The sequence below is a fragment of the Loxodonta africana genome, chromosome 26, assembly GCF_030014295.1.
Source record: "Loxodonta africana isolate mLoxAfr1 chromosome 26, mLoxAfr1.hap2, whole genome shotgun sequence".
NCBI lineage: Eukaryota > Metazoa > Chordata > Mammalia > Proboscidea > Elephantidae > Loxodonta > Loxodonta africana.
In genome coordinates this window covers 28,270,474-28,297,324 of record NC_087367.1, presented here as the reverse complement: position 1 = coordinate 28,297,324, position 26,851 = coordinate 28,270,474, and positions in this window count along the sequence as shown.

Below are 26,851 nucleotides of genomic sequence, written 5' to 3'. Positions count from 1 at the left end.
TTTCACTGACACTCTACCACACTTGATGTCCTTTGCCAGGAACTGATGCCTCCTGATAACATGTCCAAAGTAGGTGATGAGACATAGTCTCGCCATCCTTGCTTCTAGGAGCATTCTGGTTATACTTTTTATGAGACAGGTTTGTTCATTCTTTTGGCAGTCCATGCTATATTCAATATTCTTCACCAACACCACAGTTCAAAGGTTTCAATTTTTCTTTGGCCTTTCTTAGTCACTGTCCAGCTTTCGCCTGCATATAAGGCAATTAAAAACACCACTGCTTGGGTCAGGCACACCTTAGTCTTCACGGTGTTGAGTGTGTTTTTCCCTTTTGGTGATCTATGTCCAGGTCTTTCCACATGTCATTATGGGACCAATTGCTAGATTAAACATTTTATATTAACTAATTATCTCATGTTTTACTCACAACAAACTGACAAAGAAATTTCTTAATTATCTTTTTCTTATTTGAGGAAAAGGATGTTTAGAAAGGTTAAGAATCCAATCTAAGTTTACATAGAAGGTAAGTACCACAACCAGGGCAAAATACAAGTTTTTCTCAAACCAAAATCTGTATGTTTACAAATTATTGGTTTTCAAATTATTTACTAGCAGCCGAACTTTTTTTTTTCAAATGAAATATTTTATAGAGCCAAAATACATGCAATGGATAAGAACTGAGCTGCCTGGCTTCAGTCAGGGATTAAGGACGTTCCCCTGATGGTAGCCTTAGAAACAGCTCCAAGGAACCATAGGACTCAACAAAGCGTAGTGTGAAGAGCATCACTGTGATGATGCCCTTTTTCGCTTTTATGATTTCAACAGCTTGTGACTCACCGGAAAGGTTTATGGCGAGTAATAATTTGTCATGTTTCTAATGTATTAATTTGAACCTTGCATTGAAAAACTGGTAAGAATAAGTCACTTAGCTGGTGAGTGAGCTTTTTTGCAATGTGAGAATGTGCACAGCTTATGCATGACTCAAGATACACATGCGATTTGGAAGAAAGCCAGGAGCCTGGGTAAATATTTCCATACTTATGAGTTGGGAGATTCCTGAGTCATTTAGGACATGCTATTGGCAAAATGTCTAGCTTCTACAGTACCTGATTATTGCAAACTAGCCTAGTACGTCTTTCATTCTGTCCCTAATGAGTAAGGGATGGCATGTTACTCAACATACTTCTTCAATGTCTCCTAGGGCTGCCAGATGCAGCAAATACAAACACAGCCAGTTACATTTGAATTTCAGAAAAACAATTAAGGTTTTTATATAAGTATGCCTGAAATACTGCATGGGATATAATTACTCTAAGAAAAAAATATTGATCATCATTTCCTTAAAATGGTTTAGGTTTTGTATGTTTGCCTACAAAATAACTGGTGGTGAACGGTAATATATCTCAATTCATTTACACAGATTTTAAACAAATTAGTCGGTTCAGGCAAATAGACAAGAAAAAATAAAACATAATTTATACCATATATTTATACATGTATAATTTTGTATATTTATGGTTCTGGTCAAAATAGTAAAGAATTTTAAGGTTTTATAAGAGGAAGAAGATGCAAGATGAGTGCACTACATCATGTTGTTCCATTAAAAATCCTCCAGTGACATTACTTTCAAAGACAACTTCTATGTAGCACGTCAGCTCCATCTTTATTTGGCACTGGCATGACTTTGTCTTTGATTCCATTTGTGCTTCCAAACAAAGTTTCCACTCTTGGGTTAAAGACAGAACCAAAAGAATATATAGAGGACCCTCTTTCAAAGTAAAAAAATTTTTTTTCAGTTCCAAAAATTATTTGAAGCATATATTCAGCCATAAATGACGTTCTTGAAAAATTTTAATGCTATTTTGTTGTTGTGGTTAGTTGCTGATGAGTCAGCTCCAACTCACAACAACCTTGTGTATAACAGAACGAAACATGCCCAGTCCTGCAGCATCTCCATGATCGTTGGCATGTTTGAGTCCACTATTGTGGCTCTTGTTTAGTGGCTTCCAATTTAGTGATCTCATCTTCCAGCACTATATCAGACAATATTCTGTTGTGATCCACAGAGTTTTTTTTTGGCTGATTTTTGGAAGTAGATTGCCAGGTTTTCTTCCCAGTCTGTCTTAGTCTAGAAGGTTTGGTGAAACCTGCCTATCACAGGTGATTGTGATAGTATTTGAAATACCAGTGGTATAGCTTCTAGCATCATACCCACAGGCAAGCTACCACAGTAGAGCAAACTAACAGATAGGTGGTGTCTACTGTCATTTTAAATGCTTTAAATTAAAGGGTAAGTAGAAAAGCAATATGTTGTTGTTGTTAGATGCCATCGAGTCAGTTGTGACTCACAGTGACCCTATGTACAACAGAATGAAACATATCCTGGTCCTGCACCATCTTCACAATTCTTGTTATGCTTGAGCACATTGGCACAGGCACTGTGTCAGTCCATCTTCTTGAGGGTCTACATTTTCGATGACCTTCTACTTTACCAAGCATGATACCCTTCTTCAGGGACCGATCCCTTCTGATAACATGTCCAAAGTATCTGAGACAAAGTCTCGCCATCCCTACTTCTAAGAAGGATTCTGGCTGTACTTCTTCCAAGATGAATTTGTTCATTCTTTTGACAGTCCGTGATGTACTCAATATTCTTCGCCCACACCATAATTCAAAGGCGTTAATTCTTCTTCAGTCTTCTTAATCCATTGCCCAGCTTTCTCACGCGTATGAGGTGATTGAAAATACCATGGCTTGAGTCAGGCACACGTTTGTCCTTAAAGTGACATCTTTGCTTTCTAACACTTTAGAGGTCTTTTGTGGCAGATTTGTCCAATGCAATATGTCATTTGATTCCTTGACTGCTGCTTCCATGGGCATTGAGTGTGGACCCAAGTAAAATGAAATCATTGACAGCTTCAATCTTTTCTCCATTTATCATGATGTTGCTTATTGGGCCAGTTGTGAGAATTTTTGTTTTCTTTATGTTGAGGTGCAATCCATACGGAAGGCTGTAGTCTTTGATCTTCATCAGTAAGTGCTTCAAGTCCTCTTCCCTTTCAGCAACCAAGGTTGTGTCATCTGCATATCGAAAGTTGTTAATGTCTTCCTTCAATCCTGATGCTTCGTTCTTCTTCATATAGTCCAGATTCTTGTACTATTTGCTCAGCATGGAGATTGAATAAGTATCGTGAAAGAATACAGCCGTGACAAACACCTTTTCTGATTTTAAAACCACTCAGTATCCCCTTGTTCTGTTCCAACGACTGCCTCTTGATCTATTTACAGATTCCTCATGAGCACAATTAAATGTGCTGGGGTTCTCTTTCTTCACAATGTTATCCAAAATTTGTTATGATCCACACAGTTGAATGCCTTTGCATAGTCAACAAAACATAGGTAAACATCTTTCTGGTGTTCCCTGCTTTCAGCCAAGATCCTTCTGACATCAGCAATGATATCCCTAGTTCTACATCTTCTTCTGAATCACACTTGAATTTCTGGCAATCCCCTGTCAATGTACTGCTGCAATTGCTTTTGAATGATCTTCAGCAAAATTTTACTTGTGTGTGATATTAATGACATTGTTCAATAATTTCCACATTCTGTTTGATCACCTTTCTTTGGAATAGGCACAAATATGGATCTCCTCCAGTCAGTTGGCCAGATAACTATCTTCCAAATTTCTTGACCTCCTTGAGCACCTCCAGAGCTGTATCTGTTTGTTGAAACATCTCAGTTGGTATTTTGTCAATTTCTGGAGCCTTATTTTTTGCCATTCCTCCTTCAGCACAGCTTGGACTTCTTCCTTCAGCACCATTGGTTCTTGATCGTATGCTACCTCCTGAAATTGTTGCAAGTCAATTCATTCTTTTTGTTACTGTGTATTCCTTCCATCTTTTGATGCTTCCTGAGTCATTCATTTTGCCCACAGAATCCTTCAATATTGCAACTGAAAGCTTGAATTTTTTCTTCAGTTCTTTCAGCTTGAGATATGCCAGGTGTGTTCTTCCCTTTTGGCTTTCTAACTCCAGGTCTTTGCACATTTCATGATAATACTTCACTTTGTCTACATGAGCCGCCCTTTGAATTCATCTGTTCAGTTATTTTCTGTGATCATTTCTTCCATTTGCTTTAACTACTCTATGTTCAAGAGTAAGTTTCAGAGTATATTCTGACATCCATTTTTTGGTCTTTTCTTTCTTTCCTGTCTTTTTAGTGACTTTTGCTTTCTTCATGAAAGATGCCCTTGCTATACTTCCCAACTTGTCTGGTCTTCGGTTATTTGTGTTCAGTGCGTCAAATCTATTCCTGAGATGGTCTCTAAATTCAGGTGGGATATACTTTGTTTCTCATGGACTTTTTCTAATTTTCTTCAGCTTCAACTTGAACTTGCATATGAGCAATTGATGATGTGTTCTGCAGTCATCCCCTGACCTTGTTCTGACTGACAGTATTGAGCTTCTCCATCATATCTTTCCACAGATGTGGTCGATTTGATTCCTGTGTATTCCATCTGGAAAGGTCTGTGTGTATAGTCACTGTTTATGCTGTTGAAAAAAGGTGTTTGCAATGAAGAAGTTGTTGGTCTTGCAAAATTTTATCATGTGATTTCTTGCATTGTTTCTATCACCAAGGCCATGTTTTCCAACTACTGTTCCCTCTTTGTTTCCAACTTTTGAATTCTAATCACTAGTAATTACCAACGCATCTTGATGGCATGGTTGATCAATTTCAGACTTCGGAAATTGGTAAAAATCTTCAATTTCCTCATCTTTGGCTTTAGTGGTTGGTGCATAAGAAAGTAGGTGTATGGATATTATCCTATCACTGAAAACATAGTACTTCAGTATAGATCTTGAAATGTTCTTTCGACGATGAATGTGATGCCATTCCTCTCCATTTTGTCATTTTTTTTTAAGCAGGAAGAAACAGTTGTTTTAGAGAGTTCATGTATTGTGACATTTGCTAGAAGTACTGCATCTGAAAATAGTGGGTTTACCTTATTCATCTTAGAAGATAAAGAAGTTTCCAGGAATAAATAGTCATTTATTATTTAAGAAACCTATTAAGATAAGTCACCACACTAATACAGTGAAGGAAAACATGTGATCATCTTAAAAGGTATCAAAATATCATATAGAAAAATTTCATACTTCTTGGTATCTTAGAAGACTTAAACAAAAGACTTCTATTCACATGATTTAAAAATGCCTTTTTCATATTAATATCCAACATAATATTTAATGACCCCTTTTTTTTATTTGTTAAAACTTTTAAAATCAAGGTTATATACTCTTTCTGTTATTATTTTAACATTGTTCTTGAAATACTTGACAATGCAATAAGACATGAAATAGAGGAAAAGAGGCCTATTAGAAGAAATGCAAACACTTATTGATGGGTACCAGGTGGCTTCCACAGAAAACAATAATGGTTAAAATGGATTAATATATAATATGCTTCAAGCACTCTTGTAATGGCTTTGCATGTATAATTTCATTTAGCCTCCAAACAACACTATAAGGCAGATACTTTTATTATCCCTATCTCCGCTATCTATACACGAGAAAACTGATGCAGAGGAAGGTTAACTGACTTGCTCAAAAACCCGGGTGACAAGTATCCATTAACTACTATGCTATGCTGTATAAAACTGCATCTGCATCCATAGACCAGGATTGATCTCTAAAATTAGCCTAGCCAGCCTATACTGCTGGGAGATCTTTACCACCACATGCATTACTACACACTCAGAATTTCCTCCAGACACTGTATGAAAAGTGGAGGTCAGTTTGACTCAAGCTTCTTGAGCATGTGATTTTTCTTAATGCTTCTGCTTCTCCCTGGCTATAATTCTGAGCTCAGCACTTATTCCTGACTCTCACCTAGAGACAGAGTGTTTTTTCTTTTTGTTTTTTTTTTGGGGGGGGGTTGTTTGTTTTTCCTCTCTGTTCCCTTCCCCCAGCTACAATGTTTTTTTCCAAGTCTCTGGTAAGCAACTGTGCTTGTTGCCCTTCCTCCAACAGATTAAAGCTTTTGTTCCATGACAGAAATAGGGGAGAAAAGTCCAGTTCTACGCCCTTCCTTCAGCAGCTGCTCTTTCCTTTCCCCCTATCTTCCTTTGAATGACACTTTCCCAGGACTTTCTCTCACCTTTTCTGTGAGAGCTCACAGGGTATTGTTGAGAAAAAAAAAAAAAAAAAAAACTAAAGATTGCAGATTCAGCCAATTTATGTGGCTACTGAATGCTGACAAATTCTCCCACCACTCTCATGGAACTATTCTTACCAGTGCCCAGTGGAGTCTGCCCTAGGTAAGTTGGAGCTTGTGCCTTGTTTCACCCTGCAGTGCCTGTCTCTCCTTATATTTGCAGCCATTTGGTTACCTGTGACCCTGGTTGTCTGATATGTTCAAGGAAATCATGAACTTGCTGTTTGTTTTTCATTGTAAGAACAAGAGACACTTTTTCTAGATCTCTACATCTATGGGCTGGAACTGGATGAGATTGATTTTTGAGATCAGCCCTGGTTTACCTGTCCAATCTTATTTCAACAAAGTTGTCCACTCATTTTTGGACATGAAACATTTTTTACTTCGTAATGTATGTTATTTTTGCATGTGAAATACTCCCCATTTGAATTGTAAGCGTTTTGAAGGTTGGAAGGCTGCATGGAGTAGTGGAAAGAACATGAACTTTAGAGATAGAATTCACTAGGCTCAAATCCTACTTCTATAATTTATATTGTCATAGAAAAAATAGTACACCTCCATGGACCTCAGTTTCTCCTTCTGTTAAAATGGAGCTGAGAATACCCAAACAAAATGTTGTCCATGAGAATTAGATGAAATGATGTGTATGAAGCCCCTGGAAGATGGTGGACTTTCAAAACATGTTGGTTCACACCCCTCCCCATCTCCTCCTTATACTCAGGCTGAGTATCTCACAGAATCTCTACAAGAACATGAAGCATCCCAAAATTTAATGTATTCAATTGAAGTGTTCCAGTCTTGTTTCCTTTTTATTCTCATAAGATGTTAAAAAATCAACTTCTAGTGCCCCAATGCACAACAGGATAAATTTACCAACAATACGTGGAAATCCATAAATATATATATATATATATATATATATTTTCAATTTACTGAAAAACCAATAAAAGAACTATACTTGGCGGCAGGTAGAACAAAGGTAGCACTAGTTGAGAATAGGTTTGTGATAGACTTATGACTTGGATCATAAAAAAAAAAAAATTGTCATTGAGTCAATTCCTACTCATAGCAACTATATAGGACAGAGTAGAACTGCCCCATAGGGTTTCCAATGAGCGGTTGGTGAATTCAAACTGCTGACCTTTTTTGGTTAGCAGCCAAAGCTCTCCATAGAAAGCCACACAAATGGTTTGATGAGAAAGACTGAGTCTACAGTGTGGAAGGAGAAACATACAGAGTTTACTGATTTAATGTATGACTGCACATAACGAGCTTTACGTATTGAGATTCTGATATCAATTTCTAATTCTTCCTTCTCCAAGGAACAGGGGAAAACCTCTTAGCCCAGAAGAGTTAAGACATGTCTTTGTGCTAGCCTGTCCCATCTAAGTTTATCTTCTTACTTTTAGTTTTCCAGGCCTCTTCTCAGAGTCTTATCATTTCCGTAGTTTTATTTCATACCAGCTGGGGCTGAAAAAGTTTTTTTATACTTCTATCATGGCACACATAAAAAATTCTCAAGCCTCTGTTTATTCACTTATTTTCAGGACTAAGATGTAATCCACAATAATGCTGAATGGAACTGCTCCCTTCAACAGACTTTGAAAAATTCACACTTTTAGGAAAAATCCAAATTCCTTAACATGACCTACAGGCTCAACCTAATCTGTCTCTGAATAGCTTTCTGGCCTCTTCACCTTCCACTTCCTTCTCACCTCTACCATCAGCTCCAATGAATTTATTTCAGCATCTCCAATTTGCCAGTCCTCTTCCCTTTAGGCCTTTCTTTTCACATGCTGTTCCTTGTGCCTGAAATGCATTTCCTTTCCACTTCACCCAGCAACTCCTATTCATCCTTCAGTTCTTAATTCAGGTGTCACTTCCCCCTTCATTTTATCAGTCCCCCTCCCTTGCCTGTGTTGCTTGCCCCTCCTCTGTGTCCCCTGTGATACCCTGCCCTTCCAGGTCATAACTCATTTCAAGCTATATTCTATTCATCTGTTTACTTTCCTCTGCCCACCACCCCACAGGGCGCGTGGTGGCAGCAACTAGGTCTTTCTAGTCCATTCTGATCTAGTGCATCTTGACCTTTCTTTTTCATCCCTAGGATCTGACTCAGAGACCAGCAGTAATAAACATTGTACCATCTTTGTTGCCACTGTTTCTAAGCCCTCAATGTATATTGGACTCTAGGGTCCTCCAGGGTTGCCCTGCTTCCCGCTCAAAAAAGTATAATTTCTTTTTACTTTTTGATTTTGCTCATCTGTATAATGAAGGTTAGGACTACATTAAATAATGAATGCAAAACCTTCTGTGTAGTTCCTGGCATGTAGGCATTCAATTCGAGGTAATTATTTAATCCTTGTCTCTGTTCCCTTTTGCCTATACAGTGACACCTGTCTCCCTTAATTGCAATGATCCTCCTGCCCATCCCCTCCGCCTGTCAGCAGAGAACACCCTGGCACTGAAAGCTGAAGGCTTTCCTTCATGCATTTCCCCTTTTATCAGCTCACTGGCAGGGGTAAAATTAGCCATGATTTTTAGAAACTATTCCCCAAACTGTTATATGGACCTCCGGATTTTGAATGCCACCACTCTCTTTACTGAGTCCCTCTCTGGAGCTGCTTATCACATCCTGAGGAGAAACTGCTGTATGTAGAAAATCTCCTCATTGGCCAGTCCCTCAGGGCTAACTGGCCCTGGGTGGACACCTTCAGTGGATATGTGCTGTGGCTACCCAAGTCCTGCTGTGGAGGATTCTGTAGCGGAAAACAGATTAACAAGACCCAGAAGATCCAGGTTCTGATCCCCATCTGTCACATATTATCTGGTGACTTTGGACTAGTCCCTTAACATCTCTCTGCCTCAGTTTCCTCTTCTGTAAAATGAGAAAGATTGAATAGATCACTGCTGTAGTTGTTAGTTGCTGACATGTCTGCTCTGACTCATGGGGACCTCATCTACAACAGAACAAAATATTGCCCAGTCCTGTGCTGTCTTCACAATCATTCATTCAATTACTAATGGATGCTTACAGCTGTTACTTCTCATTTTGATCATGCCACATCAACAAATGAATGTCCTCAAGGCTTTACTCCACCCCCATCATTAAGGCCAATTTACTTTGAGGAAGCAGCCCTTCCCCAGTCATATTCTGAGTGCCTTCCAACCTGGGAAAGGCTCACCTTCCAGCACTATATTGGGCAATTTCTGTTGTATATAAGGTTTTCACTGGGTAGTTTTAGGAAGTAGATCACCAGATCGTTTTTCCTAGCCTGTCTTAGCCTGGAAGCTCTGCCGAAACCTGTCCGCCATGGATGACCCTACTGGTATTTGAAATACCTGAGGCATAACTTCCAGCATCACAGCAACATGCAAGCCACCTTACTGTGACAAACTGACAGACAGGTGGTGGGATAGTTCGTTAATAAGGTCCATATTAGCTAACATATTCTATGATTCTGTGCTCAGGGAGTGTTTCAGCCGAGTTCCCAGCAGAAAAGAGATGGCACGATCCAAGCGGTATTTGAGGAGAATTTAATAGAAGGACTATTTACAAAGGTGTGGGCAGGGCATAGGGAAACCATGTAGGATGGTGTGGAACTAGGGCTAGGAACAACAGAAAGCTACAACCATCCATGAGGTTTCTAGAACCCAGAGAGACAGCCATGTGGAGAGGACTGCCAAGCAGGAGCAGTGGCCTTGGTGGTGGAAGACAGCTAACCTGAAGAGACCCTGCAGGGAGAGACTCAAGGGAATAAATATTCACTCTCCCCTCCCCGATCTTCTTCTGATGCTCCTGGTATTCCAACCAGCTGGAATCCAGTGGACAAGGGAGCTCACTGTTGTAGCCTTTACAGGTTATCCCCACAGAGCACAATGCAGGTGGGGAAGGAGGGGCCTTCAGAAGATAATCAGTGCACAGGGATGCCCATGACATTTAGGTAGAACCTGGGATCAGGGAGCCCTTTTGAACTGGATGAGTTGTAGTGATACCAGCAAAAACCTTGTTATTGCCTAACAGAGTTTTGTTGGTCCCTTGGCATTCTGTTTAGTATAAATCACTGCAATCCCTTTAAAGAAATGGCACTGTCACCACCAGCTTTATCATTCAGACCAAAGCCGCAGGTTAGTGAAATCTGAGAAACTGCTGATATTACTAGAGCGTCTGTTTGGGAAATAACTTATTGCAACATAAAAGGTTTATTGTCACCTAATAACCTATACACCTTATTTTTTAAATATTTTCACTTAGCTGATCCACAGAGTATCCTTTTGAGAACAATCTAAATTATTATTATCCAATTCTTATGCAGATTTATAATTAATCTAACAACTATGATCTGACCATGAATATGCCTTTGCCATCTGGTATCTTTACCCTGAATTCAATCATGAATAATACATAACCATCTGACAGTTGAATCCAATCCATAATGCGGCCATACATGGTACAGATCCATCCATAGTGTGCTAATTTGCATTCTCCATCATTTTCATCTAATTCCTACCCAGAGCTTTTTCATTGAGTTTCAGCCATCCGGGGAACAATCCACCTACACACTAGGCCATATGGGATGCAGCACATATTCTGTAGTATCCTGGGTCTGATCCTAATTGTCACTAACAGAGCCAAAATGTGTCACTCCAAACATGGGCCAGGGTGCTCTTGGGCATTCATAAGGTGCTTAATGGGGCTTTCAGCACGGAGTTGCTGACAGTATGTATTTTAATTAGACTTCTAAGTGCACATTTATTTTTCCCATTAGACTAGGCCTACATGCAGGTGAAAAGAGCATGATCACCTTAAAAGAAATGTATTGAAAGTGAAACTTTAAACTTGTACACCACAAAACATGGTCCACCTGAACTCATCACTTTACTCTTGCCTGGTGACTTGCACTTTGTCTCCTGTGAGGTGGTACTCATCCATGGTTGCTTCTTTGACTAGGCCCCTCTGGACCAGTAGAGACCTTTGAAATCTTTACATCATGTGCCCTATCTGTAGATAAGTTCAAATATTTACAAACCACAATGCTGGCCAAAATGAAAAACATTCTTGGGCCCAATTTGGCAGGCAGGCCACCAAATTATAAACCTTGTTTTATATGGTTGCTAAGATATTTCTCTCCATCAAGCTTGACTCTGGAGCATTCTAGCAAGTGGGGCCTAGGATACTTGCAATTCACAGCCATAATGTATTCCTCTTAATTATTAGTTCTATGTCGTTGTTGTTGTTATTGTTGCTGGTTATCATTGTCAAGTCTATTCTAATTCATGGCAGTCCCTTGTGTGCAGAGTAGAACTGCTCCATAGGGTGGGTTGTCAGTAGGGCTTTACACATTGGGAAAAGTAGTCATGGGCCAAACTCATAAGATATATAATCTTGGGAGCCTAAAAGTGAGATGTAGAGATTCAGTAGCTGGTGAGGGGGGAAGAAACTGAGAGACTCTGAACCAAAACCAAACCAGTTGCCATTGAGTCAATTCCAACTCATGGAAACCCCATGTGTTTCAGACCAGAAGTACACTCCATAGGGTTTTCCAAGGCTGTGATTTTTCAGAAACAGATTGTCAGGACTTTTTTCTATGCCACCTCTGGTTGGACTCAAAATTCCAACCTTTCAGTTAGTAGCCCAGCACTTAACTATTTGCACTACCCAGGGACTGAGAGACTCAGGAAGGGCAGTTAACAGAAGCCAAGAGCTAGCAGGAGCCTGTAGAAGAATAAATAGCAGGAGCAGGTAAAGCAGAGACAGAGTCTGAGTCACCCAGTGATGGGTGGTCAGAGGCAGGAGAATGGTGTATACTGCTTTGTGAAAGGATAAGACACTACAATGCTGAGCCGCTCTGAATCCCAAATAAACTTGTAGCATTGGCAGGGGTGAGGGGTGCTGGTTAATCTTCAATTTACATATTTATGTCCTCTGTCTAAGCCCTGATAGTACATGAGATTGCAATCCTGTAACAAGGGTTATTTAATCATATAATTTCTAAAAGAAATGGAGAAAGTTAATAAGTTTAAAAAATAGAATAGAATTCATTTCTGTATCATGAAATTAAATCTTGTTAATGACCAAGAGTGATGTGTACCTATAAATCTTACATTTGTTTTGTTCTCACCGTCTGGAGTCTACTCTCCCTGCCCTCATCTTATCTAATTAGTGTTTCTGAATGGGCCATTATTAGAATTTTAAGAAGGGCAATTCTTCACTGAGTAGACCTCTCCTGTGCATTGCAAGGTATTTGCCATTCCCAGCCAATGGGATGTTTAAAAATGAGCTTCTTCCCATTATTATATTTAAAAATAAACCCACATAGTTCCAAAAGCTCTCTAGGGAGCAGTACTGGTCCTGGTCATGAACTACTGATCTAACCTTCCAGTACTTCCCGGGGCAGCTGAAATTCAAGCTTCTTTTTAATTATTTGATTGTTCAATGCTACAGTGATTTCTGTATCTTTTTTGAATTCCAACTGCACTTAGTGTCAATACTGCATCAGTGGCTTCTGAGACTTCTTGATGGTGTTCTAGTTGCCTCATGTATGTTGGGTTCTCTTCTCCACTTGATCTTAAATGCTTTAAGGACGGCAAAAGGGCCTAAGCAGTCTTTTGTATCCCACATAGTGCCTAACATAATGCTAAGTACTGAAGGAATTCTGACTGGCTGTTCATGATCTAGTCTCTGCTAAACTCTTCAGCAATGTTTCATTCCAAGTCTCTATCCTTGCTCTTGCTCCTAAAAAGGGCAGGAACTGTGCCTAGTTCATCTCTCTAACTCTTAGCCTAGCTGAATACATGCTGGTTAATTATAGTTGATTATACTATATATTTTTTGGACATTCATAAGCATGAGCCACATTGTGGAGAATGAAGAAAAATGTTGGTCACTAAATGGTGCAGCCAATATATTTTTCTTAACTATGCCTTGTTCTTTGCTAAATAGCTCTTTTAAAATAGAATGCATGTGACTCACTACTGTCCAGATCTTGATTTCAACTTACACTTATTATACACTTTCATTAAAGCATTTGAAATGACCAACTTGGTTATCAGCAAGACATTAACTCAAGTTGAACACTCAACCAGAAGGCAAAAGAAAATAAGATCTGCATTTGATTAGAATAGATTGTGTCATTTCTATTCAACACTTGACTTAAACAGACTTTCTTTTATTACTTCCCTATAGTACAGAACAGTGATATCCATATGAGTACAGTCATGCATTGCTTAATGTCTATGATATGTTCTATGCAATAGGACATTATGTGATTTGGACATTGTGCAAACATCATATTATTTTCCCACGGCAACTTTGAGATAGTGGGAGTGTTCTTTTCCAAGAGTCAGGGAGGGTCCAGAGCTCTGCTCACTGCTGTCGGTGCCTGGGCCAATGGCTGCATCCCAGAGGAGCACGGGCTTGGCAAGGGCACTCTCTGAGCTGGCAGAGCCCAGGAACTGGGCCTTTAGGTGAGGCCCTGGGGTATTCAGGAGGCATTAAGCCCTTTGGAGGCCCAGACAGCTCTACAGGCCCAGTTCACTGAGAATAAGGTCTAGGGGCACAAGGCAAGCCCAGGGTAGGTTCCCCAGGCAAGAGCTGGTCCAAGGCACAAAGGTGGTGGCTCCCTCCTGACTATGTCTGGTTACATCTGCTATGTTCCGTTCTCCCATTGGGATTTCTGAACTTATGGTACCATGGACTCATATGCAGTCGGGTATTACCCGAACAGACGTTATGTGGCACATGACTGTATAAACAGCATCATTCAAAATAATAATAAAAATAATTATCTGGGAAACCCTGTTAAATGATACACTAACAGTAGTGTATCATGTAGGTATCTATGAGTTAACAAGAATCCTGGGTCCTTTTAACAACATAGCCCTGGTGGAAGAGTTAGGTATCAGCTGTGATTTCCATTCAGCTCCACTGATGGCTGGTAGAGTTCCGGTTGGTGAGGCGAAGGCAAAGATAATGTCTCTGGGCCAAACTAATTGCTGAAGAACCAAAAGCCTGGATCCAGCTGAGTGTTTCTAGCGATCTCACCAGGAAGTGAAGAAGTCGTTGCCTCAGCCTCATCCTGTGAAGACTCTACATATCACTAGGGCTCACGGTGGGGGGCAGGGGTAGAGGGGCACCCCCAGAGACACTAAGAGAACCAAGAACTCACAGCCTTCAACATCAAGAGGAGGTTGAGCACGAGGAACAGAGAGGTGAAGAATTCCATAGGCTGAATTTCAGTCCATTGCCTTTGTGAGTCAGAATCTACTCAATGGCAAGTGTTTTTAGAGTTCCGGAGGGTACAAATGGTTAATGCACTCAACTGCTAACGAGCAGTAACTTGGCAGAAAGGCCTCGTGGTCTGCTTCCAAAAGATCAGCCATTGAAAACCCTCTGAAGCACATTCCTATTCTGATACATGTGGGATCACCATGAGTCAGACTCAAGTTACTGGCAATTATTTTATTTGGTGCCTTCCTTATACTTGTACTCTGGAAACTAAGTTTCCAGCAATTAAATATGTTGTTGAAATAGTTCCTAGCTTAATAGAGGTTTCATCAGGCAATACCTGTAAATGGCTGCACACATGTATATAAGGGATTGGTGGTAGAAATCTATTAGAAGAGGCATGTTCTGCCTTTAGCAGTGCTCTTTAATAAAAACACCTTTTTTACAAACTGCTTCATAGACATTTTATTAGTTTTATATATGGCACGTGTCGGGGCAGATGGAGTAAAAGGGCCTAAGTAACCTCTTTTGTAAAAGGGAGATAATATTTCCCTTCTAGAGTTGTGGTGCAAAATATAAATATTAAATGTAATATATTATGGTGCCAGGCACAGAGGAAGGGTTCAGTTCATGGCCAATGTTATTATTATATAAATTCAGGGTTAAGGGAGGATAGAGTATTATTGACTCACCAGCTTATTTTAACATACCATTTAGCCAAATATTTTTATCATGGGAAAAGTTACTCAAGGAATCAAATAAACCATATGAATCTGTTCTCAAAGGAGAGCCCCTAAAACCATAGGCAACAAGCCTCTTAGCCTCAGGTTCACTCACTCATTTAAGAACTACAGCTTTTCAGAGTTTTAGAGGCATCAGTTACAATTTTCTTGCCCCAAGAAATATTTTAAAGGAAACCCTTGCCACTCATCCAGCTGACTGCTTCTTAATCTTCCTTCTCTTGTCTTTTCCAGGGGCTTTCCTACTTCTCTTCTCAATGAAGGAAGCACCACAGTATAATGGAAAGAGCTTGAGCTGTGGTATTGTACAGATTGAGGTTTCAATCCAGACTTTGCCAATTACTCCCCATGAAACCTTGGCAGGTTACTTAATATATCTGAGTCCTATTTTACCCATCTGCAAACCAAGAATAAAAAATTTGCCTTGTAGGGCTGTGGGTAGCAGATCCAGTGTTAGGGTTTATAAGGGAGGTTGATAAAGGATTAGCAATTAGCCAGAACATTTTTAAATTAATAGCCCTAGTATGTGCTACATAAATAATAGATTTTGTTTATTGTTATGTTGTTGCTGCATCTGTGCCAGAGTTGTTTCTGTCCCCGCCCCCTCAACCAACATCCCAGAAAATTTTTGAGTCAAGAGTACTAGATTAAGAGTCAAAAACCCTTGATTGGAACTGCCTAACTTTGGGTTAGAATCCGAGCTCTCAACCACTGCGTCACCAGGACTCCCATTTTGAGGTTAAGTACTGCTTATTTGGAAACCCTGGTGGCGTAGTGGTTAAGTGCTATGGCTGCTAACTAAACGTTGGCAGTTCAAATCCACCAGGTGCTCCTTGGAAACTCTAGGGGGCAATTCTCCTCTGTCCTATAGGGTCACTATTTATCTGAATCTACTCGACAACAATAGGTTTGTTTTTTGGTTTGGTTTTACTGCTTATTTAGGATCCCTAGGTGGCTTGGATACCAAGGAAAAAAGGTCGTTGAATTAGAACTGCCAACCTTTCAGTTAGCAGCCAAGTGCTTAATCAATATGCCACCAGGGATCCTTCTGAAAAATCATAGCCATTGAAAAGTCTATGGAGCACAGTTCTACTCTAAAACACCCTGGGCCACCATGAGTCAGCATTGACTGAATACCAACTATTTTTATTTTGTTTGTTTTTCCTTTGGCTACTGATTATTTCTTCTGAAGTCTTCAGCTGCTTGTTTTGTCTCTCCGAACCTAACTTCCCACTTTTGTAAGATGATTAGATAAATTAGAATGATCTAAAATGTCTCTTCAACCCTTGAAATTCTGTCTCTGTCAACTTCATTTTCCCTCTCTGGCTAATCACTTCTTTTTTTCCCCTTTTGTTTTTAACTATTAATATTGAAATAATTTTAGATTTAGAGAAAATTTTACAAAAATAGTATCTAGAGTTTCTGTATATTCTCCACTAGCTTTCCCTAATGTTAACACCTTACATTTCCATGGTACATTTATCAAAACAGAAATTAACACATAGATTTTATTTCAATTTTTCTAGTTTTTTCCACTAATGTCCTTTTTCGTTTCCAGGATCCAATCCAGAATCCCACCTTGCATTTATTTGTCATGTCCTTTTAGTCTCCTTCAATTTGTAACAGTTTTCCTGACATCCTTTGTCTCTCACCACTGCAACATTTTTTGAGAAATATTGGTCAGGTATTTTGTAGAATGTCTCTCAATTGAGGTCTGTCTGATATTTTCTCATGAAAAGATTGAGGTTATGAAATGAGGTGATGTACCCTTGCCATTGCATCAGACCGGAAGGTGCATGTCACCAGCGTGACTTATTACCAGGCACAGATTACCCAAGAAGCAAGGTACACAGGGGCTTACTTGTACTTACTTACTAATCTGTACTGCGCAATTCCACCTGTTTTCACAACAGCAAAGGTGTGGTGAAGCCTATGTGAAATTCTTCACTACGGATTAGTAAGTAAACACAATTAAGCCTGTGCATACCTTGCTTACTGGTTAATCCACCCGTGCTTATTACTGATGTCAAACCTGATCACCTGGTTAAGGTGGTGTCTGTCAGGTTTCTCCACTGCAAGGTTATTATTTTTCCTTTACATACTCTATTCCTTTGAAGCAAGTCGTTAAGTCCAGCTCACATGCCAGAAGAGGGGAATAAAGTTCCACATACTGGAAAAAGCTGTACTGAACAATTTGGTTAAGAGCTCAGCTGCTAACCAAAAGGCCAGCAGTTTGAATTCACCAGCCACTCCTTGGAAACTGCATAGGATAGTTCTACTTTGTCCTATAGGGTCGCTATGAGTCAGAATCAACTCAATGGCAATGGGTTTGGATTTTTTTTTTTTTTAATTGTAAGCTATATGGATGGAGCTTTAAGGCAAGGAAAGAAAACCCTCCATAGAGCAGGTATATACCCATGTTTTTGTTTTTGTTGTTATTAGGTGCTATGAGTCAAGTCGGCTCTGACTCATAGGGGCCCTATGTACAACAGAATGAAACACTACTCAGTCCTGCACCATCCTCATAATCATTTCTATGTTTGAGGCCATTGTTGCAGCCACTGTGTCAATCCATGTCCTTGAGAGTCTCCTTCTTTTTCACTGACCCTCTACTTTACCAAGCATGATGTCCTTCTCCTGGGACTGGTCCTTCCTGATAACATGTCCGACATACATGAGACAAAGTCGTGCTATCTTGGCTTCTAAGGAGCGTTGTGGCTGTACTTCTTCCAAGACAGGTTTGTTTATTCTTCTGGCAGTCCATGGTATATTCAGTATTCTTCACCAATACCATAATACCCAGAATGTCTATAATATATTTTTCTGAGTTCCTTAATCACCTACCATGACAAAATAAATATTTGGCTTCAACTACTCAGCTTGTATATACTCTTGGTACTTCACCAAATTCCAGATATGCCATATGTCTACCAGTAAGAGGTAAGAACAAATATTAAGCCAATATAGGAGTGATTATTTAGAACATTTTCGAAGCTGAACTATGGTGTGTATTAATAGCACAAAAGCTCATTTATCTCAGCACCAACTTTACCAATGGAATAATCTTTAGACCATTAAAAAAAAAAAAAGGAAGGAAGGAAGAAACGAAAGAAATAATGCTACATAGCACCCACGTTGTTTAACGTAAGGATGTATCTCCAGTGATGGATTTTGTTTTGTTTTTCCTCCTTGGCACACAGGGACACCAAATTTTTCAGCCTCTTACAGTTAATGGGACCATGAATTCCAGGCCTGCCCTCTAAAACTCTCCTGTGTGCTTCCTCCATGCTGATCGTTTCCTTGTCCCTTAGAGTAAGTGGTTGCAATGGAGGCCTCTGAGGCCCTATGGGATGAAGGAGGCACTAGATGGGAGAAACTTGGGTCCCTAAATGACTGCATAGACCATGGCCCCTGCCAACCTTTGCTGGACTGAGATGGGAATGAGAAATGTGCCTCTATTCTGCTATTCCACGGAGATTTTGGGGTTGTTTGTTATAGCGATCAGGTTCTCCTGACCAAAATAGAAGGGAAATTCCCAGAAGGCAAGATTTGTTTCCATTAAGTTGCTTGTCTAGGGCCTAGCACAGTCCCATACGCAGATGGGGACCTAAATGCCTTCGGAGATGGAGAAGAGGAAGAGGATGATAAACAGCATGTCACTACAGGGAGCTATTTGGTTTGCAAGAACTATATAGCTACACCCTGCACCTGTTTTTCTACAAAGTTGTCACAACCTGAAAAAAGAGTGAGAGGGGATCATACAATTCTACTAGAAATAGTGGCAGAAGTGGTAAGCTTGAAAACAGTCCAGATCAAATGGAAGTTCCCCAGAGGCTGCTACTTCACCGTTTTGAGCCAATATAAGAGCAATTATTTAGAGTATTCTTAAACTAGACCGTGGTGTATATTACTAGCACAAAAATCCTTTTTTCTCAGCACCAACTTTATCAATGAAAAGTTAGGTGGGGAATAAAGCATAATCACACTTCGTGAAAAATAAACAGTCTTACTAGACCAGGTTTCTGTAGTTATTGAAGGAATTATCTACCTAGTAATTGTAAAGGAATGGATTATAAAAAGTTCGTCACTTACCATAAGGGTGTGCCTTTCTATTGCAATATATCCCATAAAAAATCCCATTCTGCTATATTAACAAAGGGACCCTGATTTTTGTGATCAAAACTCAACATTTTATATCTCAAAAAACAACATTTTATATCTCACTGAGTATGTTATTTTCACACTTTCAGTATATACTGAGACTTAATTGTAGAAAATCTATTTCTGTGAAGTTTTATTGTATAGAAAACACAGAGTTCCACACAGGCTTCCTTCTCTCCATCTGTCTTCTCAAGAACAGCTCAGGGACACAGGCCTCCTGCTCTGGCCTTAAGAACTCATGGCTCGTTTATCTGGTAAAAAGAATGGATTGATGAAAATCTTCTCATCTGACTTTAGTTCTCACATTTAGTAGCTCCGCATCTTGCAAACTCGAATTAAGCAGTTTTTAGTGAGCTTGCAGAGAAATGTTACCATATTCACTGTGGCAAGTTATGTTAGGAAGTATGTGGCTTCCTGCCTCTTCTGGTCTGGCATCCAGGGAACTGGCTAAAAAAGGTGAAGCTGTAACATGGCTCACTAATATAGAAGAGGACTCAATGTCTTCACTATATACTATATTTTTATGCAAATAATGTGCACCTTATTTTCAAAAACGTGCTGTGCTAATTTTTTTTTTTTTTTTTTTTACAGCAACTTGTAAAAAAAATTGGCATAGCAGCACTTAACAAAAATACCTAATGGGGCAGGTGCGATTGGCAAACAAATGTAGAAGGTACACACTATTTGCGTAAAATACCCTGTTTTTAGTTGTTTTAAATCTGAAAAGAGTAAGCACAACTCATATTTCAGGAAAAACGCAGAGGCAGACATGAATGAGGAAGGACTAACTCCCTGTTCTCCCCCAGAAGTAATTTAATCATCAATTCTTTAATGTAATAGCTGTTATGCACTCATTCATTGATGATCAGACCCACGTGTGAACTTCCTCTGAGCATTAACACACTGATATTGGCAAAATGGGTTCAGGGCCACTACAATAAGCTGTGAACAAGCTGTAATAAATTAACTCCATACCTTACCCCTAATTCCTAATATTTAGTCTGGGTCCTAATGGCTGGATGAAGAATAAAACAACCCAGACCTGAGTTAACTGGGATTCACCTCAGAATTTCTCTGAGGAAATCAGTCTTTTATTCTAGCTATGCCTTCTGCAGAGTAAGCTCAATAAAATTGCGCTCTTTGGAGTAGTTTTTACTAAATCTAATTATGCTGCCTAGTTTGAGGATCCTGCTGTTGCCTATTTGGTTTTTGTTTTATTTTCCTGAAAGTGAGGGGTGTTACTTTCTCAGCATTCCTGCTAAAGAACAGGTTCTCCTCAACCCCATACATTGTGTGTGTGTGTGTGTGCATGTGTGTGTATAAGACATTATTAGCATAGCACTTTACCTTTCAAGTGGGTTTTGTCTTGGCCACGGATTAACCATTGGACTGTCCCCACGCCTATCTACTTTATCTTCCAAATTGGGGTACTTTTTAGAGCGCTATTATTGATTATGCCTCATCAGCAGGCATAAACCAGGGCTGTTTTGGACAAACTGAGACATATGATAACACTTGGGAATTTAAAACAGCTGTGTGCTCCTCTATCTCAGATATTATAAAAATCTTCCATAGGATGTTCATTTCCTTTGGGAGACTCACAAAATATGACCGTTTACCTGCCATAGCTGGAAGCAGTGTAGCATGGAGGTTGCACACAAGGGCTCTGCAGCTACCCCCACTGGCTTTGAAAGGTCATCACTTCCCAGCTACAGAATCAGACCTGGGTTCAAATCCCAGAATTTTATTTCCAAAACAGGTTACTTTGGAAAATTGCTTAACTTTCCTCATCTACTAAAAGGCACCAATAATTGAAAAGCATAGGACTATGTAGAATAAAATGAGTTTATAGATATAATCTAAGTATGGCGAGTCTGACACAGATTTATAGCTCTTACTTACATATTGGCTCATTTAACAATAACCCTTTTCTGAGTCTCCAGGTGGTACAGTTAACACACTTGGCTGCTTAGCAAAAGTTTGTTTGGAGCTTTGAGTCTATCAAGAGGTACCTCGAAGGAAAGTCCTGACGATGTACATCTGAAAAGTCAACCATTGAAAACCCTATGGAGCACAGTTCTACTCTGACACACATGTAGTTGAAATCAATGAAAACTGCGTTTTTTTGTTTTGTTTTGTTTTTTCCATGAAAACAGATCAGGAGTTTTGCTTTCTAATCTTGCCTACTCATTAACATGTTGCTTCCTGACTGTTAGGTCACCACCTTTCCATCTAAGCGCTCTGTACTGATGTGACTGGTTATTTTAGGTTCCGATGATTGCCTAGACATTTTGTTCTCTCCATTATTCTTCATACTCTGGTTCGTTTTTATTTTCAGTATTTTCATAAAGTTACCTCTGGCCAAATACGCTGAGTTCCCCTTTGATTATTCAGTGTTGCTTCCATATAATAAAGTGTTAAGTAGCAATTCCAAAATGAATCTTCAACTTCACGTTTAGTGACACATTACTCTGTCTCGTCATATCTTCTTGGGAGTTTCATGTCAGGCACTGGTGTCTAGTCTATTACTGCCCAAAGGTTACAAAAGAATGCGTCTTTAGAATCACCATTAGTATCTTCTGCTAGAATATGCATGACTCTCAGTGACAATTTAATAAATCTTGCACGGAAACTGGCATGGAGCCACATTTTGTCAATGAAACCACAGGGGAAAAAAAATGTGTTTTCCAGGTTTCACAAGGAACATGACCTTGACGCTTCCTGTGTATTGTGTCCTTGGACACAGCACCTCACTCCATCTAAAAGTAAAAATAATACCTGCCCTAATCTCCGGATAGCATTATGAAGTTGAAATTATTTATATGAATTATTATTAGAGGAAGGAAGGAAACAAAAACATTTAAGCATTTGTTTGATTTAGATAAGTGGATTAGGACATTTTGGTTCAATTTCAACATCTAGCTCTGCCATATAGGGTTGTTATGAGTCAGAATCAACTCGACGGCACACAACAATTCAAGAATTTTGGGAACGCTAGAGTAGAAACATCCCCACAGCCATGCCCTGCCTTCGTGGCTATCATTAACAGCTTCTTAATTGACTTCAATGCTAACAGTTGCTAAGCATTTACTATGCTTCTGGTATTTTACATGTTTAATCCTCAAAATAAACTTTGAGGTAAGTTCTGTAAGTAGTGTCATAGTAAAAAAAAAAAAAAAAAATTGGCATGGAGTCAATTCTGACTCATGGTAACCCCATGTGTGTCAGAGTAGGGTTTTCAATGGCTATGACCTTTCAGTAGTAGACCACCAACCCTTTCTTCTGAGATGCCTCTGCGTAGACTCGAACTGCCAACCTTCAGTTAGTAGCTGAGCTCTTAACTGTTTACACCTGCCAGGACTCTTATTGCCACAGTACACCAAACCAAAAAACCAAACCCACTGCCTTCGAGTCAATTCTGACTCACAACAACCCTACCGGACAGAGTAGAACTGCCCCATAGGGTTTCCAAGGAGTAGCTGGTGGATTCAAACTGCCGACCTTTTGGTTAGCAGCCAAGCTCTTAACTACTGTGCCACCAGGGCCATAGTACACAGGCTTATTAAAACTATATGACTTTGCCAATGTCAGTGAACTGGAGTGTAAAACAAGGTCAGATTGGATCAACACCCACATTAACCACCAGGTTATATCATGTGTCTTTGTGAGGGGGGGTATGGATTTACTGTTCCTGTGAAAAGTACATAAAGCACATGCTTACTGATGGCAGGTCAATAGAAACATTTTTAATCCGTGGAAGACAGCATGTAAATATCAGGTACAACACTACTTCAGCTAAGCAATTATGAAGAATCCTGGTTTGTTTTTATGTACTATGCAAGACAGACACTTGGGAATTTGTAAGTAATAACCAGCTGGTAACCATCTTTCTTAAGGCTATTTTATTCTTCTGCCCAATGAAGCATACACCAGGGTTCAAGACCAAGAATTCTTCTTTACACAAGTAGACCTTGCAGTTGTTTCTTTGATGAATGACTTCCTTGTCACAGAGACTGCACTAGGTATGTGTTCTAGAGAGGGTTACTGCCAGTGTATCTTACATGTTTTAAGATTGGTAACATCTGTACTGTAGCCACATTAAGAGAATTTTCCAAGGAGCAGATGGTATGTTCTCAAAGTGTTAGCCTAAGACTAAGCATAAAAAATAATCATAGTAATTAACATGTAAAGCAGTTACTAGTTGCTAAGCACTTCTTATATATTAATTTATTTAATCCTCACAAAAACCTTCTGAAGTAGTGGCATTTTTAGTTCCATGTCACAACTAAGGAAGGTGAGAGGTAGTTCCTAAGTAGGGGAGCCAGGATGTCACAGGGGAAAGGCTTCAGTAATAATCTCAGCGCCCTAAGTGCCAAAGACAGGGCAGTGCTAAATTAGGGCTGGGGTATGAACCCAGGCTGGATTAAATCCATTGATATTGAGTCGATTCCAACTGATAGAGACCCTTTAGAACTTCTCCAAGGGTTTCCAAGGCTATAATCTTTATGGAAGGAGACTGCCACATCTTTCTCCCATGGAGCAGCTGGTAGGTTTGAACCACCAACCTTTTGGTTAGCAACTGGGTGTTCTAACCACTGTACCACCAGAGCTCCTTCCAACCTGGACTAGCTGCCATTTATTGAGCACTTACTATCTTCCATTAAACCCAATATTAATAGTATCCAATTTCATTCCCACTAAAATCCTTCACAGTAGACATTGTCATTGCAATTTCACAAATACAAAGCCAGGATTCACAAAAGTTATTTGCCTATTGTCACACAATTAGTGGCTCAATCAGCATATGACCCTAGGCGTTTTTACCTCTAAGCCTCTGCTTTAACCTCCATGACATAGAGCAAGCTGCTGTTTATATAAAATCTTCTGCCATTTGAACATTCCACACCTGACTTTTTTCTTCTGGGGACTATTCCTAATTGATTAAGATCCATTGTTATGTGTTAAGAGCTATGGCTGCTAACTAAAAGGTCCAGAGTTCAAATCCACCAGCCGCTCCTTGGAAACCCCGTGGGACTGTTCTACTCTGTCCCATAGGGTCACTATGAGTCAGAGCGGACTGGATGTTTCTGTTTATTGATAGCCATGTCTCCCAAACAAGATAAAAATTTGAGCACAATTTTCCTCACATCCTCTTAGCTGTCTCTTTGGTGATATCATCTAGAGTTTTAATTCTTAATTGTTAAAACTATATGACTTTTTTTTTAAATCATTGCTTTTGTTGACATTAATAAACTTGATTAATTTCTTTGTAAATGCTTTACTGCCCAGATCCATTTCTTACACCATATTGATATTTCTTTTTGGCAGCGTACTGCTCCCAAGAGTTTTTCAAAGAGGATCTATGAGTAGTAAACTTTCTACAACTTTGTAGATCTAAGAATTTCTTTATTAAAATGATAGTTTATCTGGATATAAAATTTGAAATCCAAAGGTCTTTTCCTTCAATGTTTTGAGGATGTTATCCAGTGTTGCTGTAAAACCTGCCATAAATCTGAACTGGTTCAGGTCTTTTCTTTTACTCTGGACTGGAAGATTTTAAATTTTTCTCTTTGTCTTTATTCTTAAGTTTCACTATAATGTGTTTGGATATTGATTTTATCTTTCTTATTTATCTTATTCAGCACTAGCCTTTAATCCTGTGCTCTTAGATCTTTCTTTAATCCTGGGAAACTCTTGTTCATTATTTCCTTCTCTCTGATTGCTCTTTTCTCACCTTTTGGGCTCCTATTTTATAGATTTTGACACTTTTATTTCTGGGTTTCATGGCCCTCAATATTTTTCAATGTTCCATCTCTTCTGAATGTCTTCCCTCCCTGATGTCTTCTAGAAAAATTTTGCAACCCAATCTTTCAGCTCACTCATTTGTACTTGAGCTGTCCCCATTCTGCAATTCAAATTATCCTTCTAGTTTTGTTGCTGTTGCTGTTTTTTTCTCAAACATTATATTTTCATACCCAAATTTTTTAATTAGTTCTTTTTCTCGCTATATGATTTCAAAAGCTTTCCTAATCCTTCTGAGAATATTTATTAGGTCCATTTTAAATTCATGTATGTTTCATTAGTTCTGCTACCTCTGGAAAAACTTATACTTTCAGTTGTCTTTCTTGTTTAGAGCTTATGTTCCTTAGATATCTAACAAATTTGGGTGGGGGAGTACAGCTCACCTTTTATTTCTTTGGGGCAGTTGTCTTGGCTTTAGTTTGTATTCCTCAGGGAGTGAAGGTGGGGGAAAATACCTGTAGAGCTACAGTCTGGACTTATCCATCCCTGTGCCCCTACCCAAGTTCCCTGGCTATCCCCAAATTTCTAGCTCCTCTGCCCTGGGCACTGCTCTTGTCAGCAGTGGGGCAGACAACCCTTGTAAGAATTTTCTCATGTAGGAGGGTGGAGAAGAAATGGAGGGCACTGACAGAGGCCAGATCACCCACCTGTCCCTTTGACCATTGGCTCACCACCCCACAAAGTCTCCTTTCCACCCACCTTTACAAGTGTCTGTGGTAGTTGACTTGGGCAATATGAGAAGGGGTGGTAAACTACTATGACTCCCCACACTGAACTTCCAGTTTCAAGCCTACCCAGGAAAATGTGGGGGAAAGAAAAAAGTATAATAAAGCTCTCTCCCACCCATTCTTTCTGTTTCTGCCTCTATGCCCGAACCAAAAATGAGACTAATCTTCTCTTTCTCTCAAATTTCATTTATTTATTAGTTACTGAGACCCATCGATGTCTCTATGTCACCTGTGGTCAGAGCTAGTTTCATGGGCATCTTGCCTGAGCAGCCACACAAGACCCCATGATTGAAAGCCCCACCCCCACATCCAGTTTAATGCTCTGCTGCCTCTACCTTGCAATTCTGAACTTTTCTTAACAAGATACTCAGCATTTTCAGTTTGCACAGGGCCCTGCAAAATTCATAGCCAGTTTTGCCTGTGGTATCGCCAAGTTTGGCTTCAGCAGCCTATGTTGGGTTGGTAAGCTACCCCAAAATAACAAAAGTTAAATTTCTAGGGAATGTACCCACAGTTCTCTGTCCATTGTCAAGCATTGACTATATCTTCAGTTTTAGTGTCAATAAATTATTTTGTAGGGGAGGAGGTATGGTTCAGAACAGCTCTTCTTGGCTGCCATGGTAACTATAAAAAAGGAATGCCTATACACCACCTGCCTCAAGACTTCAGAGAAGCTGAGGGCACAGGGTTCCTGAAGTTCCACAGGTAGGTTCTCATTTCATAAATGTCCAGTCCTGTTTTTTGATTGTATATCAGAATAAATTTCAGCAGGTTAGTGTTTTACCTAAGAAATGTCTATAAAGGCATACAAAATCTTTCACGTACATCTAGAACTCCATTTTTCTGGAAATATGGTCTATGACTTTCACAAGATTATCAAAGACATCCAGAAAAAAAAAAAAAAGGTTAATAATTTACTACTGTATGGATTCTACGAGAGAGAGAGAATTTAGGTTCTTCTACAAAGACACATGCATACA